We start from the raw sequence: 18306 nt of genomic DNA, 5'->3' as shown, positions 1-18306 counted from the left end.
TGGGTGCCAAGATTTGCTCGAGACATATTTATTGGTGCCCCTTTTGGGGTGATTTTGGGTTGAGATTCCATTAGCCTTTGGCTTTGCTGCCTTGTGTGGGATGTTTGGCTGGTGCTTTGGGTGTCAACACCAGATGGTTTGATGATAATGTTTTCCAGAAAACATTGAGCAGTTGGCGCCTATGCTTAATGGGAGTATATTAGCTTTATTTATGTAATGGTTCAACCTGCTTCCCTTGGATGAGTCAGGCTTTGGTTTCGGTACAGGCACCGCCCTTGGGGCGGGTTTGCTGCTTGCGTTCCGTCAGTCCAGTAGTGATGTGGGTTATCAGATGCTTGGGATAAGACATACCCAAGTTTAAAGATAAGGGGGCACGCAGGTGAAATGGTTCCCCATCTATTGATATCTAGAGGTAACTGACCCTCGCTGTGATATAAGGAACACTGGCCCTAGCCAAACTGCTTTTCATTTTCTCCTCCATCGTACAATGTTTGTATTTGAATAAACTCCTTAATTCGCCATGCTCTGGTTTTGTGTCCTTTATTTATTAGTAGATTGGTAAGAAGGGAGGAAAAAGGGGGTGACTTATTTAATATGTGAGAACATCAACAGTTAATCATTTTACAGCTGCACTTAAACGATAACAAATGTTCACCTTCTAAATAAGATCCTTTCACTCTTGACAGACATCATTAGTTATTGCAGTGATGCTGGAGTAGGTCAGGTTAGAAGTAAATCACACAGAAGTAGTACTAGTTGACAGGAAAATCCCTTGAGTACATGCTTTGCAGACAAATAGGAACTCCAATGGTGGTGTTAAAAGCTAACTATTACCACTGAGGTCAAGTCTGGTACACGTTAAAGTGCACTTGTTACTTACACACAGCGGAGGCAGCCATTTTGTTGGTGGAACCAAGATTCATGAGAAAACTAGTTCATTAGTGCTGATAAATTCTCATGGGTATTGGTCCAGATTCCAAAATGTCTGCCTATACCTCATTAAAAAGTGCACCGGATGTGCAAAGCATGAAGCCTTGTTGTGCCTAAAGGCCACACGTGTTGTTTGTATGTGATTGAAGCCCCGTGACTGAAGCCCTGTGATTGAAGCCCCATGATTGAAGCCACATGATTGAAGCCACATGATTGAAGCCACATGATTGAAGCTCTATGATTAAAGTCACATTATTGAAGCCACATTATTGAAGCCCCATAACTGAAGCCCCATAATTGAAGCCATATAATTGAAGCCACATGATTGAAGCCACATGATTGAAGCCACATAATTGAAGCCACATGATTGAAGATAACTGTAGCCACATAACTGTAGCCACATGATTAAAGTCACATGATTGAAGCCACATGATTGAAGCCCCTTGATTGAAGCCCCATGATTGAAGCCACATAATTGAAGCCACATGATTGAAGCCACATGATTGAAGCCCCGTAATTGATGCCACATGATTGAAGATAACTGTAGCCACATAACTGTAGCCACATGATTAAAGCCACATAACTGTAGCCACATGATTAAAGCCACATAACTGAAGCCCCATGATTGAAGCCCCTTGATTGAAGCCCCATGATTGAAGCCACATAACTGAAGCCACATAAATTAAGCCCTTGTACCTAACTCAGGAACTGTTGCCTGTGTCATGCGTTGCATCAATGCTATGGTGAGCACTACTATGAACACTGACCTTCTTCCTTGCTCTATTGTAGAGTCCTCTGTACATGGCAAAATGGGCACCAGTTTTTTTGTACTTCTAGTGACTTTAGAAGTAGAAAGTTTGGGTGCAGACATCAAGACAGCAGATGGACGTTGCCATTCTCTCTTGGAATGTCACATCTAGAGTTAAGGTTTGATTAGGGATGTCACCAACTAGGAGACTGTTAATGACCCAGACCCACTGTCGCTAGAATGACAATATTTTAGGCCGACATTGTTTTCATGTTCACAATATAAGCGAAATACCAAATAAACATAGTTCTTCCTTGTTACATTGCTAACACTCTCACTAAAGAAATCACATCTCTAATATTTTCTATCGCTAGCCACCAAATAGAAAACATCATTGTCTGCACTGTTTTACTAAGTATACGTAGCCCAACATGTCAATATATCCTTTCAAATAAAACTATGAGTATACTGACTGAAAACTAATATAACATAGTAATTGCCACTCCATGTCCCTAAAGTTACCAACTTCAGTTCTTTTGGAGGTAACTGCTGTACAATAACAAAATAATGATAACCTGATATAGGGTTGTCCTAAAGCAGTAGTTCCAAAGGTCCCAGAAGAATACCCAAACTGTGGGAGGCAGCCACCACTCATGTATCAATTATAAGAGGACATGGTAACATTTTAGGGAAGCAGTAGTAACTTTACGAAAGAGTGCATATAACAATTATTGCAGCTAGGCAAGGGAGTAAGACATATCAAGTTGTCGACAAGTAGACATTTTATTTAAAACATCCTACGTTTCCCGTGACAATGCCAGTATAGTTCCTTTGTGAACTGTAAGAAGTGAGGGTCATTTTAAAAAGGCTTCTGTAAACTAATGTTACTGATGTGAAAGAGTGAAAGTGACAGGGAAGGTGATGTGCTACCCTGTTCATTGACAGTGTGTGTGACAGACAGATGGAGGTGACTCACAGTAAAGGCATTTCTGATACTACAGCATATACAGTTTACTCTGGTTGGAATGTTGGACATTTGTGCTTTTTTTATTGCATGTTTAAAAAGTTGTTAATGTGAAGTATTAGTAATACCTAGGCGTCATACTGCATTATATAATATTTGGTAAAGCTAATGCAAATGACTGTGACCTTTCTTCGAATAAACAATAGGTGTTTTCACATTTGAAAATGAATGAAGATGAATGCGGTGGGATCAAACAAACATAGAGGTCTCAAAATAAAACTTCAGAAATATTTCCCTGCAGCAATAGAGTCCCAACAAAAAATAACTGATGGGATTCCTTCCCAGAATGCTCTATGTCAATTAGTGGGCACTGTTCCTGTTACTCATCAAATGTTGTGAATGTCTCATATTTTCCACCAGTATTTGATCACGATAGCTTTAATGTGATGTAATTACTAATTCCAATCAATTTTCATCAGACATTGTTAATGTTTTCTTCATGGATGTTTTCGTCTTGACCGATCACAGAAGAGCGCTAATTAGCTTGTTGGTGAGCAGTGTTAGAGAGATAAATGTGTTATTTCCAGATCAGACGAGGACATGTATATTCTCCTCTGGATGTGGATAATTGTAATATAATGACTAAAAGCTGCTGAACCTTGACATTTCTCTTCTTTGCAAGATTACAATTGTTTGATAATGTTTAAGGGAAGAAAACACAGAGGAAGTGTTCTTCTCTTAGCTAGACAGAGAGCACAATCCAGTGCTTGTCAGAATGATAGACAGGCGCCAGATTATGCCACATTGGCTCCCCCCACCCCCCCCCCCCCCCCCCACCCCCACCCCCTCTGTAGAAGTGTATGTGAGTACATTGTGGAAATAGATAAGTGATTGATTTGTGTGCCTTGCCATAACTGCAGATAGTGCCTTCTCTACAGAAGACTAGTATAAATGTACTAGATATTCTGTCCGGGTCTTTCAGATCGTGTGTGATAGTCTAAATATTACATGTTACTGTACTGACTGATATATGAATAATACACCATCTGCTGACAACATTTTCTGTCTATAAATACGTTTTTCTTTTACAACAGCAGATTCATTTATTACTGACAACAAATGTGCTGAGTGTAATAAGTCCTGAGAAACAGAAATTGTGTGTACGTCTGGAATGTCAGAGGTGAGGTTACCAATCTATACTCCAATGTCACTGAAATTCCAGCTGAGTTAAGGGCATTGTGCAATACCTGATGGGGGGCCATTGGTAATGTCCCATGTAAAGCATTTTGATGAGAGCATGTGATCAGGAATGATAACAAGCCAAGTGCAAATAGGATGAGGTTTACGCTTTTAGAGTGAGTGTGTGAGCACACTCAGGGGCAGGCTGGTACCATAGTGAGCTACCTTGGGCTGGGTCAGTGGCCCACCTACATTTTTTTTCCTTTAAAATATTCCTAATAAGCTGCTAAATGGAGTCTTGCTCCCTGGGATAACATTTGCTAGTCCTTCCCTGATCCCACTCTATGGGCTAGGTTTACTAAACTGCGGGTTTGAAAAAGTGGAGATGTTGCCTATAGCAACCAATCAGATTCTAGTTCTCATTTATTTAGTACATTCTACAAAATGACAGCTAGAATCTGATTGGTTGCTATAGGCAACATCTCCACTTTTTCAAACCCACAGTTTAGTAAATATACCCCTATAAAGCGTGTTTTCCACGCCAATTATTTAACATGTGCAAGAGCTGCTATGCATCCATGCTAATTGTTTTAGCTTTATTTTGTATTGATGGAGTTGAGTTTGGATATTGTTAAAAAGCAGGTTTTTTTATTTGGTTAACAAGAATGTACATATACCTTTTTAAAGAACTGTTATAAGCCAGCAATGTGCACAGCAAGGGCAATGTCTGCCGGCTCCTTGCGCTAATTGAATTCCCCTGGGGAGACTCCAGGTGCCGCTGTTTTTTAATATCTTACCCTGTTGTCACTTGGTGCTATTGCAATGTATTCTGGTGTATAAAAAATGTTCTAGTGCAGGGGCTGGCAGATGCCTCCTGCCCCCCAGCCAAGACAGCCCCTGCCAACCAGGCAGACAGGAAGATACAAAAATACCTATAGATACTGCAAAGAGCTAACTAACATTTATATGTGTATAAATACATATGCACAGTATAAACACACACATTATTATTATTATTATTATTTTTTTTTATTTATTTGTTAGGCGCCATAAGATTTCCGCAGCGCCGTACACAGAGCAAAGAGTAGACTATACAGGGTGAGACAGTACAGAACAATAAACAAAATACCAATACTTCAGAAACTCCAGGCAGGTTAATGCAGTAGAGGCGGAGTAGAAGAACAGGTGTGGAGACAAGAGGGAAGAAGGCCCTGCTCATACGAGCTTACATCCTAAGGGTGGGTGAAACGAAACAGACACAAGGGGAGGAAGTTGAAGTATGGGGAGAAGGACCAGGAGGAGAGAGGGTAGAACGTAGGAGTAGATGCAGGGTTAGGTAGAAGGTTGGTAGGCTTTTAGGAACAGGTGAGTTTTGAGTGCTCGTTTGAAGGAGCACAGATTAGGAGAGAGACGGATGGAGCGAGGGAGGTCGTTCCAGTGAAGGGGGGCAGCATGGGAGAATTCTTGGATTCTGGAGTGGAAAGTGGTGATTAGAGTGGAGGAGAGGTGGCGGTCATTGGCTGAGTGTAGGGAGCGGGCAGGAGTGTGAATGGAGAGGAGGTTAGAGATATAAGGGGCTGTAGAGTTGGAGAGAGCCTTGTAAGTGGTGGTGAGGAGTTTGAAAAGGATTCTGTAGGGGAAAGGGAGCCAGTTTAAGGCAAGGCAGAGAGGGGAGGCAGAGGAGGAGCGGCATGAAAGGAAGATGAGTCTTGCAGTCGCATTGAGTATAGAGTGGAGGGGTGCGAAGTGGGAGTGGGGGAGGCCAGTAAGGAGGAGGTTGCAGTAATCGAGGTGGGAGATGATGAGTTCATGTATGATAGTTTTGGTGGCATCCTGAGAGGGGAAGGGATGGATGCAGGCAATGTTGCAGAGTTGGAAGTGACAGGCTTGGGCGAGGGATTGAATGTGGGGGGCAAAAGAGAGAGAGGAGTCAAGAGTGACCCCAAGGCAGCGGAGTTGGGTGACAGAGGAGATGGTGGAGTTGTTAACATCGATAGAGAGGTCATGGTGGGATGGGAGTCTAGGCGGGGAAAAGACAATGAGTTCAGTTTTAAAGATGTTAATTTTAAGAAAGTGTGAGGACATCCAGGAGGAGATGGCTGAGAGGCAGTCAGATACACGAGAGAGGAGGGAGGAGGAAAGATCAGGAGAAGAGATGTAGAGTTGAATGTCATCAGCGTAGAGGTGATACTGAAGAGGAGATGAGAGCGCCAAGGGAGGAAGTGCAGAGCGAAAAGAGTAGAGGACCAAGAACAGAGCCCTGAGGGACTCCAATAGGGAGAGGGTGGAGGAAGAACCAGATGTGGATACAGAGAAAGAGCGGTTAGCAAGGTATCAGGTGAACCAGGAATGGACAGAACCAGAAAGGCAGAGAGAGAGAAGAGCTTGCAGCAGGAGGGGGTGGTCCACGGTGTCAAAGGCCGTGGAGAGGTCAAGGAGGATGAGTAGGGAGAAGTGACCCTTGGCTTTGGCTGATAGGAGATCATTAGTAACTTTGGCCAGGGCAGTTTCGGTGGTGTGGAGGGGGCGATAGCCAGATTGGAGGGGGTCGAGGAGGGAGTTGACCGAGAGGTGTCTGGTGAGGCGGCTACAGACAATCCGCTCTAGTAATTTGGAGGCGTAGGGGAGAAGAGAGATAAGGCGATAATTCGCAATTCACATACATTGAAAATATAAAATAATTTGCAATATTTTGCTTAGTGAAATAAAAAATCCAAGTTTGCTAAAATGTTCACAATAATCACCAAATCTGCACAGCTATGCACTGCACAGCTCTTACCTTGCTACTGTGTAAAGCGGAGGATGGTTCAAAGGGCTAATTATAGTCTCTTCACAGTAGTCTTGCTGCTATTGCATCCACAATCAAAAAAAGTATTAGATGGCCAACATACTCCTCTGACCTCTTCACATACCGTCAGACGGCCCCACATGCCATCAAATATCTTAATATACCTCTTACATGCCATCAGCCTCTTCACATGTCTCTTACATGCCCATCAGACCACCCCACATGCCATCAGATGTCAACACATGCCCATTACATGCCACAAGATCACTCTATATGCCCCTTATATGACTTTAGACCTCTCCTCATACCGCATCAGACCACCCTACATGCCCCTTACATTCATTCAGACCTCCTGACATGTTGCATCAGACACACTGCTTGCCCCTTATAAGCCTTCAGACCTCCCCACATGCCACATCAAACCACCCCATATGTCCTTCAGACCTCCCCACATGACACATCAGACCACCCCATATGTCCATCACACCTTCTCACATGCCATCAGATGTCACCACAAACCCCTTACATGCCACAAGATCACCCTACATGCACCTTATATGCCATCACACCTCCCCACATGCCACCTCAGACCACCTCCCATGCCCTGTATAGGCCAGCAGACTTCCCGTCATGCCACATCAGCCACCCCACATGCCCTTATATGCCAACAGACCTCTTCTCATGCAATATCAGGCCACCCTATATGCCCCTTTAATGCTAACAGACCTCCCCTCATGCCACATCAGACAACCCTGCATGCCTCTTATATGCCTTCAGACCTTCCCACATGCCCATCTGCCTCCCTACATGTCCCTTACATGCCCATCAGACCCTACCACATGTCAACAGATGTTACCATATACCCCTTAGATGCCACAAGATCACCCTATATGTCCCATATGGTCTCATGTTGGTTTTATATGCACCATGTGTTAAGTCTCAGGGCTGAGATAAATACACTGTTTAATACAAAGGCTATTCCACAAAGATCCTCCCAGCATGTGCCTATTGACTGAATGAAAGAAGCAACAAGAACTACTAATATCATTGACAACTAAATATATAGAAGTCTCAGGAATTTAACAGAGTTAGAAATAAAGTTGAGCTAACGGAGATCTTTCTCCTCTACACATTAAACGTCCCATCTTTAACACACAGACAGTGGCCTCTCTCCGTCTGTTAAAAGTCTGAGACCCATATTTTCCATGTAGTTACATGGGGAGGGGCTGAGCAGACAATACAGCACCGCCACGGGCGCTTCTTTGACAGCGCCGTGGCTGCTATATAGTACAGTGCCGCTATGTAGGGGCACTTCTTTAGCGGATGGGAGGGGTTTCTGGAGACCCAGAAACCCCCCCTGCGTGTGCCCCTGCCTGGGCAACTTATTTATTTCAGGGTGGGTATATTTTTTTACATTTTATTTTTTAATGTATCTTTTTTTTAACAATAAAGATACATCAAGCCTTAGGACGAGATGCACCTCCTAAGAGGGTGTGTGGATGCCCCTATTGCACTCTATTTGCACTTACCTGCCTCTGACCCTCTTCTTCAGCTATAGGGCGGCTGAAAGTGCAAGTTACACTTCACTCCAAAACCGGCCCCAATGTGACAAAGCAGATTTTTGTAGCCCGCAGTTGGGTTTATGTCCAAATTTAAAATCAGACCCTGTCGGTAAAGTTTCCTTTTTATCAGTGCTTACTCATTAGGCTTGAAAATATACCATGATAATTAGGCTCCATGGTATTTACTAAGTATATATTTTTATGTTGATGGTGAATACAGATGTGTAAATAAGCTTTGCTTTGCAAAATCCCTTTGAGTGTTTGTTTTTAGATTCTGCAAATTTGCAGAAAACTCTGTGATGAATGTGGAAATCTGATTCAATTCATGCAGAGTCACGGAGGCGGCTGGAGGTGGATAAATGAAGCATTAAGCTACACAAAGCGCCCGCCACGGCAACTCAGTTTTGGAAGATGGGTTTTAGTTTACAGTGTGTGGAAAAATGAGAGTTTAACGGTTTAATCTGTTTTTAATTGCATTACTTTCTTCTACAGTAAATTTCATTTTCTGTTGGTAATATAGTTGGGGCCAGATGAGGACACGACAAATTAAGAATCAAGGTTAGTTCCAGAGAAAACAAAAAGCATAATAAAAGAAACAAGTCTATATAAACAGTATTAAACAAGAACATTCCTAAAGGTAAATAAATAATATGTTTCATAAACAAAGTGAACATTCTTGAATCCTCAATTTTACAATCCCCGTTTTAAATGTTTTTACGGCAGTTACATTTTCCATAGCTCCCTAATTCCTTAGTGCTTATTCATCAGGCCAATTTCCCTAATTTGTCTACTATGTTCCCTCATGTCATGCCGCAGCGTTTATGCAAATAAAGTTGTTAATGTTGTATTGTCATAGTATTTTATGGCAGCTTTTGTTGTTTATCATTATCTCTCAGTGTTCAGTATAGTACTTCATATTTTATTAATGCAAAAGTTAGTAGAAAGTAGATAACAATTGTCTTTCAGTAAAAATAAGCCTTATTTCCCATTTCGGCATGCAGAATTCTATTTTCTAGACTCTCGGAGAATTAAAAAAATATTAGAAACATAGAATATTGAAGACCGTCTGCCCACATTACTTATAATGGTTTAGTCCCAGGACAGACTGTTTAATTGTAATACTGTCCTCACTACACCTGTTGGTATTTTGTTTAAAGCAGAAGAATATTTTGTCGCTAAAGAAAGAGAAAATAACATTATTCCACTGCTTTGTTCCTGAGCTGATTACTTCCTGAACTTTCCCCCACCAATTTTAAACGGCGTCCCCTTGTTCCAGAGTTAAAACTTTTTAAAGAGTAAAACTTTGTGATTGTTAGTCTATGGGGTATATTTTACTAAACTGTGGGTTTGAAAAAGTGGAGATGTTGACTACAGCAACCAATCAGATTCTAGTTATCATTTTTTAGAATGTACTAAATAAATGAAAACAAGAATCAGTTAGTAAATATACCCCTACGTGTCTAACACAGTAAAGAAATTTGAGTTCTAGGCAAAATGTTTTAGAAACCCTGATATAAGCAATGCAATAAATAAACATTTCCTGATTGTTTCACAGAAAATATAGCAAAAAAATATGCACATAGGCTCTGTATAGTACACTGGACACTGGTGACTGGGCTCTGTATAGTACACTGGTGACTGAGCTCTGTATGGTACACTGGACACTGGTGACTGGGCTCTGTATGGTACACTGGTGACTGAGCTCTGTATGGTACACTGGACACTGGTAACTGGGCTCTGTATGGTACACTGGACACTGGTGACTGGGCTCAGTATAGTACACTGGTGACTGAGCTCTGTATGGTACACTGGACACTAGTGACTGAGCTCTGTATGGTACACTGGACACTGGTGACTGAGCTCTGTATGGTACACTGGACACTGGTGACTGGGCTCTGTATGGTACACTGGACACTGGTGACTGGGCTCAGTATAGTACACTGGTGACTGAGCTCTGTATGGTACACTGGTGACTGGGCTCTGTATGGTACACTGGACACTGGTGACTGGCAGGGCCTGATCAACCACTAGGCTGACCAGGCTGCAGCCTGGGGCGCTGGGTCCCGGGGGCCGCGACGCTGCGGGTATTTATTTATTTTTTTCATTCTTTTTTTTTTTTCTTCATTCATTTTTTTTTTGGGGGTGGGGGAGGGGGGGGTTGCCGCGGGGGTCGCCGCGGGGGGGTGGAGGGCTCGACGATCAAAAGCATTGGTGGTCAGTGGTTAGCAACACACAGCCAATCGCCAGGCTGCATAGTGTGCAGCCGCCGGCAGCCTTAGGTGTCAGAAAGGGGGTGGGGCCTAAATCCCCCCCCCCCCTAAATCGCCCGGGGTACAGCCATTTTCTAGATCTGCCCCTGTCCTCAGGGCATACCAGTCCTATCCTGAATATGACTGAGCTCTTTGTGGGATGACAAGTCTTTTTATACATTTGGTATTGGTCGGTTTATTCGGTCCTTTGGGTTTTAGTGTCATCTCTATTGCTGGGTACACACACAGGAAATTTGATGTACCTTCGGACCTGTGCTCTTCATCTGTCATAACCCATAGGCAAACCGGGGGGGGGGGGGGGGTTCCTTCCACCTGGAAACCCCCCTCCCTCTTAGGGTATTGTATGCTTCAGGTGGCTGGACCCTGTCCAGGGACCAGACCCTTTGCAGCTTGTGTGCAGATCGTTTCTGTCTGAACTGTTCACAGCCATCTCTCCCCAACAAGTATTGAATATAGCAAGAAGAGGTAGGAGAGAGCAGGACAGTCTGTCAACTGTTCTGACACACTTTGTCCTGATTGTAGGGACAGTTGGGAGGTATTTCCCACTTCACACGGCTCTGCTCGAAAAGGGAGAGCTGTATGCCCCTAACAGTAGTGCACGCAGCATTGCCCATGTATATGTTGGGGATAGGAAGAGTTGGAGAGCAGCCAAACACCATCTAAAATTATAGCCATGCCACGAAGCATGCTAGCCATGCCCACTGGTGGTGTGGCATGGAATCCCCTCTCTACAAATCCTGTGTTACCCCTGCAACCATCGGCTGAAAATATCGTGACTCTGTAAACTCTATGGAGATCTGCCTACACTGCTGGTGCTGAGTGCATGCACACTGCAGAATTGGAACAACATCATTCCATCGTTGAACGAGATTTTTAGTCCGTTTAAAAAAAAATCAAATCAAACTATACGATGTGCTTTGGAAAGATAATCGAAATCCTTGGAGTGTACACACTTATGCGATATCGGGTTCAACGGTCGTTTATCGTGTGATTGGCCCGATAGTCATGTGAGAAACCTGTAGTGTGTACCCAGACTATGGTTATAACATTCAAACCTATCACTCAGCTTCTCAACGCCCATCAGAGTGTCTTTCTTCTGTCTTATTCTGTACAGTGCTGCAAAAGATATGAACATTTTATAAATAAATAGCACTAATGGAGTGTAGGTGAGAAAAATGTTCCAGATAAAACCATGTTTTGAACATTTTAGTTAACAATAACTAATCAAACTTATTACATGACTGAAAACCTTTGAATTCCCAGCATAAACTAAAATAGGCTTAGAGTTGGTAGTTATTCATCCCATTTGAGGAATTAGCATGTCTTGCCCTCAAAACAATCTCATTTGTAGCTTAACATTTCATTGAGAAGATGCCCTCATCTGTAGAATCCCTATTTCTATTCTTCAATGTACTAGAATATGCTGAAATGTTTATTGCAGGCACAATGAGCCCTGTAGTAGTCATGTGATGTTAAGACTAGTTCATATTTGACCCCCTAAAGACACCTAAACTTGGACCTTTGTTTGGATTCACAAGGTAATTGTTGTAAAGTCATCGTGAAACTTGTGGATTTTTTTTACTCATATATCATTCAAACTAATCTCTATTATTGCTTAGTGTCGACAGAACATTCCAATGCAACAATTACTTTATTATACTGTCTTTTTTTATAGTTTGGTTTATTTAGTATACTGTTAGGCTGATATGAGGTTCAGAGGTGGAACTAGGAAGCTGTGGCCCCCTGTGCAGGGAGGTGAGGAAGATGGAACCGGGGCCCCCGACCCTCTGCATCTGCCGTGCAGCGGGCCCCAATATCTCAATGGGCCCCAGCAGCACCTGCAGCACCAATGGTAGTTCCGTCACTGATGTGGATATGATGTAATGTAAGGGGCATAAAAGTGACCTTACCAATAATAAAGGTTATTTACCAAAGTGTAAAACATGTGTGCGTGCAGAGAGTTTCTTTGTCCGCCTCCTGCTTCTGTAAGTGCACACCCACATTACGATTTTGGGAACTTCCCAGGAAAACCAAACTACCCCTACATTTATAGGAAATAGGAACTGAGGACTGAATTTAAGCTCGAAGGATTTTAAAAGCCAAGGCTGTTATTGGACTATATTGGTACTCTGAGGGTTAATATTTGGTCTGTGGAAGTACACCCATCTGAGTCACGGGGAGGGGTGAGGGTAGTTATATCTTGGATGGGCGGAGAAACAACGGTCTCTTGTGCTGCTGGATGTTACCCTCCCTCCCTCCCTATTGTTTGGTTGGTATGATGGTTATTTGTGTCAATGGGTCATGCAGTAAGGTATGGGTGTGGATGGTGGACGTGATGGAGTATTTCGGCCGGAAATCGCAGTACAGTCGACGGCCAGTGGTAAGGGCACATTACAGTAGCGGGCACACTTAACCCACCTTTTTTCAGTGGAATGGGCTATTAGTCTCGGACTTGCGGTTGTTTCCGTTAGCCTGGAAAGGGGGAGGCTTTTGTAGTGCCCAGGGCGGTAGCCCCATTGAGGTAGATATGTGCGCCTTGGGGTGTGTTGGTTGTCCCCCATTTGCGGATGTCCCATGGTAAGTGCTGGGGCATCCTCCACCACCATACCTTTACAATAAATTTCCTTGCTTTCACCACAAAAAAAGCAAGTTGTCTGTGTCCTTATTTGTTTTAGTTAGAAGGTGTAAAAGTATAAGGTAAGGAAAGGATATCAGCCGTTAAGCATTTTATGCACATGGAGGTAAAAACAGAAATGTCACTTTAAAGTTCAGCCTACTGTCAATTCAAGGCCACCACAAATAATGGATTGGTTTAGCCTCTTTTATATGTCCATTTGTTAATTTCACTTAAGATTTTTTTTGGAGACAAGAGCAAGTTACACAGGGGAGATGCATATTTTGCACTTCTGTAAATGGCCCATATTCTCTACACACATATGGTTCTTTTATCAAAAATCAACACTAACAACACTTTTTGTGTTTTGTTGTACAATATCTTTCTAAATTATGTTTTTTAGATTGGGGTTTTTTTTTGTGTCTTACCTACGCAAATTTGTCTGTTCCCTAATGGTTTATTTAGAGTAAATCAGCCAAAAAACAACTTTACCACCTGGGTATGTAGCAGCCTGTTCCCGTAGGGAGAAAGTGCTTCCCGTAGTCAGGAAAACAGAAGCTGCAGATGTTCTCTGCACTGATTCTTTCACAGAGCACAGGGGGAAATAAATCAAACTACACCTATACATTTTCTTTAATTATGGAGCTGCTGTGCTGCCCTGGGATCACACCAGATGTTCTGTCTGTAATAAATTTTTTAGTAACTTAAGAAAAAAGCAAATCTACAGCAATCCATTGTGTAATGAATTATGTTAGAATTCCTTAAAGATTAAGAAAAGCTACAATTTGACAATAATGTATATCAAAGACTATGTATGACTGAGTTAATAAAATAATTGAAGTTCTTGTACTTAACTAAGTGCACCATGTTCTTTCACTGCTGCTTTCTAAAAACAGCAGACACAGTGTGATTGGCTGCTGGACAGACTTGCTTTGCAGAAATGCACTGTATGGATTACTGGATTCATGCACGGGGTGAACCCAGCAACATTACAGCAGAATCAAAAGTGGGGAGGTAATCCTTTACTTTTTAACATTGTTAACCTAGAATGTTGCGTTAATACTAAACAATGTATTCTATATTCATGGTTCATATCTGAACATTTCAATGTCGGAATTTAGTGGGCTTTAAATGTGTGAAATATCCATAATGAAACAAGGAAAGGTGTCCTTGATTCTTACAATTATTTTATTACAATGTCTGAAAGATTTAGTTTTTTTGGCATCTGGAAATCTTTTGGCTTACAGTTTTTGGCAGATAGAATCAGAAATCAGCATGTAAACATTTTAACTTTTTTGCTGCAGGGACAATATTTAGATGCTTCCAGCTCAGTGCGTATCTCAGCTCGGATGGTTGATTTGGGCTCTTGATGGTACATTGGGCACTGATAACTGGGCCATATATGGTACATTGGACACTGATGACTGGGCCATATATGGTACACTGGACACTGATGACTGGGCTCTGTATGGTACACTGGATACTGGCGACTGGGCTCTGTATGGTACATTGGACACTGGTGACTGGGCTCTGTATGGTACACTGGACACTTGTGACTGGGCTCTGTATGTTACACTGGGCATTGGTGACTGGGCTCTGTATGTTACACTGGACAATGGTGACTGGGCTCTGTATGTTACACTGGACAATGGTGACTGGGCTCTGTATGGTACACTGGTCACTGGCGACTGGACTCTGTATAGTACACTGGTCACTGGCGACTGGGCTCTTTATGGTACACCGGACATTGGTGACTGGGCTCTGAATGGTACACTGGTCACTGGCGACTGGGCTCTGTATGGTACACTGGTCACTGGCGATTGGGCTCTGTATGGTACACTGGTCACTGGCGACTGGGCTGTGTATGGTACACTGGGCACTGGGCTCTGTATGGTACACTGGACACTGGTGACTGGGCTGTGTATGGTACACTGGGCACTGGTGATTGGGCTTTGTATGGTACACTGGACACTGGTGACTGGGCTCTGTATTGTACACTGGACACTAGTGACTGGGCTCTGTATGGTACACTGAACACTGGCAACTGGGCTCTCTATGATACAATAGACAATGGCAACTGGGTCCTGGATGGTACCCTGGACACCGGTGACTTGGATCCGTGTTTATGGCAGATACTATAAAAAATCAGCAAGTGAACACTGTACTTTTTTGCTGCAGGTACAATATTTAAATGCTTCCAGCTCAGTGTGTTCCTCAGCTCGGATGGTTGAGCTGTTAGGTCACAGCTTTGGTCCACATGCAGTCATCCCACATGTATGGGAAGTAGGAGTTCTGATTTTAGTGGACAATTCTGGACACAGATAAGTGATTTCAACCTCCAGAATTGCGAAACTTTTTCTGTAGCCATCCTCTGGAGCAAAGAATATAATATAGTTTTTATAACTTAGTCATTTTGATTACATATTGATTTAAAATGTTCTCAATATCAAATCTGATCATGCAAACTGTAAATTGGCCTCTGTCCTGCCTCCACATACAATTGCATGCCTCAAAGCAGGGTCTTATCATCATCAGCATCTCTAAGGCACCACAAAGCTCTGCAGTGCCGGCAGTCATTATAACAGATCTTGCAAAAAACAAATCATACCTCGAAACATAACAAGGACCTACCAGCCTGCAGACATTAGACAATGTAGAGAGGGTCCTGCTCCTGATCACTGATTTGGGATATTGTCTTAGCAGGTTTATGGCTAGGAGTTTTTTGGCATGATTGGACAAATCTGGGTCAATAATTGTCCAAGTGTCTTTCTTTGAAGTGTTGGTTACTTTGCTTAATTAGCTAAATAAGTTAACTAAATTAAGAAATTTGGATTATTCCTTGAAGTCAAGTCTAATGATTTATATCACAATGTAATTCTTCTAATTGATAATTACATAAAACGCTCATTGGGTAGATTTATTAAACCTTCTAAAAAGGAAACATGGAGGTGTTGCCCGTAGCAACCAATCTAACTATCATTTTCTAGAGTGTACTAGATAAGTGACAGCTAGAATCTGATTGGTTTTTATAGTCAACACCTGCACTTTTCCATTTTGGAATGTTTGTCTATTTTTTTGTATTAAAGGATAGCTTACCTAGATTTAGGGGGAGATTCAATTCAGGCAAATCTGAAACGGGACGTCCGCGTAGACACTTTGCGTCGATGTTATGGCTCATTTTTCCTTGTACCCCATAGAAAATAGAGGAAAAATAAGTGGAGATTCCGTTTGCAATTGCCAGCAATGAGTGCAGCACAATGTCCGTGCACCACATCACTGGCAATTTAATCCCCCCCTTAGGGCCTATTGGTCAGTTCTCACCTTTTTATTACACCTTTTTATGAGAAAGAAAAAACCAACACCACTGTATGTGTAACTCCAGGCTGTTTTAAGTGTGAAAACATAGCATTACATTTTTTTTAATTACACTACACTACAAATTTCATCTCTACTTAGTAGTAGTGTTAGGAAGTACTACATTACTGAATTATTAGTGGATGCTTGGAACCAACTTACAACATATGTATAGCATCGCACAGTGGCTCAGTGGTTAGCACTTCTGCCTCACAGCACTGGGGTCATGAGTTTGAATCCCGACCATGGCCTTATCTGTGTGGAGTTTGTATGTTCTCCCTGTGTTTGCGTGGGTTTCCTCCGGGTGCTCCGATTTCCTCCTACATTCCAAAAACATACTGGTAGGTTAATTGGCTGCTATCAAATTGACCCTAGTCTCTCTCTCTCTCTGTCTGTGTGTGTGTGTTAGGAAATTTAGACTGTAAGCTCCAATTGGGCAGGGACTGATGTGAATGAGTTCTCTGTACAGCGCTGCGTAATTAGTGGCGCTATATAAATAACTGATGATGATGATAGTAACCTACAAATGTAAAATAATTACAACATGTCTTGTGCTAAGCAAAACAATTAATTAAAGCAAAAATGAACACAATCAATTCGGCAGACTAGAGGAGCTTGTTGGTGTCTGTTCACACAAGTGGCCACAAATAAAATAATACTGCATTCAATAGGGGTCATTATTCTGTAATCAATGTAATGATAAATAAATCACTATTTGCACTATTATATAGTTAACTGTATATTCTCGTAAACAGTATTACTAGCAATAGTTTTGCAAATGTATTTTTTGTAAGGAGAAGGTAAAACGAAAACATTATCCAACTAAATTGGAATCCTGTGTTGCTGTCTATTGTTAGCAGAGTTTAATGCACTGAATGGCACACCATGACGTTTTTGCAATTCACATACTTTAAGTTATCCACAACTAAAGCCATCTGTCACAAGACAGCACAAATTCTACCCTTAATATTTGGCATGGCGCACCATTTACCTATGTCCTCTCTAAGGTGTGCGTACGTGCACACACACTGGGGGACCACCACACAAACATGAGGTCAGAGCACAAACAGATGTAGAGACACATTTAGTGTTTCTCCCTTACTGATTGCATTAAAGTATAATCTAATCGGCTGTACTGTATTTGCAGACTGACAGCAATACCAATGACATTAAACAGCAGTGATGCCCTGCAGGGACTTTGTATAGCTAAATCTCCATTTAATAAAGTGAGGAACAACTTCCTGTTCTCACTACGAATATCAGTGACTCTCCAGCAAAAGACACTCTGACCTCAAACATTGTATTTGCTCCATTGTGTTTATTAAGCATATGCTAGATATATTTTTAATGTTATCTCTCACTGTAGAGTGCTCTGCCTGTCACTTATTTGCATGCTCTCTGTTATATTTTCTTTTTTTTTTACTTTTTCTTTATTAAGTTTCAAAGATGTCAATAACAACTGTACCACAAATACAGACAAAATTGGTAAAACCAATAAAGTAAAATACATCATGGCTTAATGAGGCAGTCAAATACAATTTATGATATCAATATTAAGAAGGAAATAACGCAGGGCGCTTATTTATATAATTGCACGTGCACTTATTTTTTAGATTGTGTATATTGTGAAATTGGAAATTGTTATTTCTGAGATCAGGATAGAAAATTCGTTTTTTCTGTTTTAACCTTTCAAAAGCAAATACCTTATTTCTGATGTATACCTGATACAATAAGTCTTTGTTTTAAAAGCCTTTTGCATATTTTGGTGCAAGGAAATGCATTCATGTCTAAGGTATATGTTTGATTTCTGATACGCATTTAAGTAAGTCTGTTGTGTAGCCTAGGGGATGTCCTCATTAAGGCTAATTAAGTCTATTCAATGTTAGTGACCAACACT

At 41.9% G+C, this 18306-nt stretch overlaps 1 protein-coding gene across 1 annotated transcript in view; it reads left to right on the top strand.

Moving 5' to 3' along the window:
- The window catches only part of STK32B (serine/threonine kinase 32B), a 274895-nt gene that overhangs the window by 85695 nt on the left and 170894 nt on the right, over positions 1-18306 (top strand). The window lies entirely within an intron of this gene.

This window comes from Mixophyes fleayi, chromosome 1 (assembly GCF_038048845.1).
Source record: "Mixophyes fleayi isolate aMixFle1 chromosome 1, aMixFle1.hap1, whole genome shotgun sequence".
NCBI classification, from domain to species: Eukaryota; Metazoa; Chordata; class Amphibia; order Anura; family Limnodynastidae; genus Mixophyes; species Mixophyes fleayi.
The sequence above is the reverse complement of the archived record's forward strand: the minus strand, read 5'-3'. Positions and strand labels throughout refer to the sequence as shown.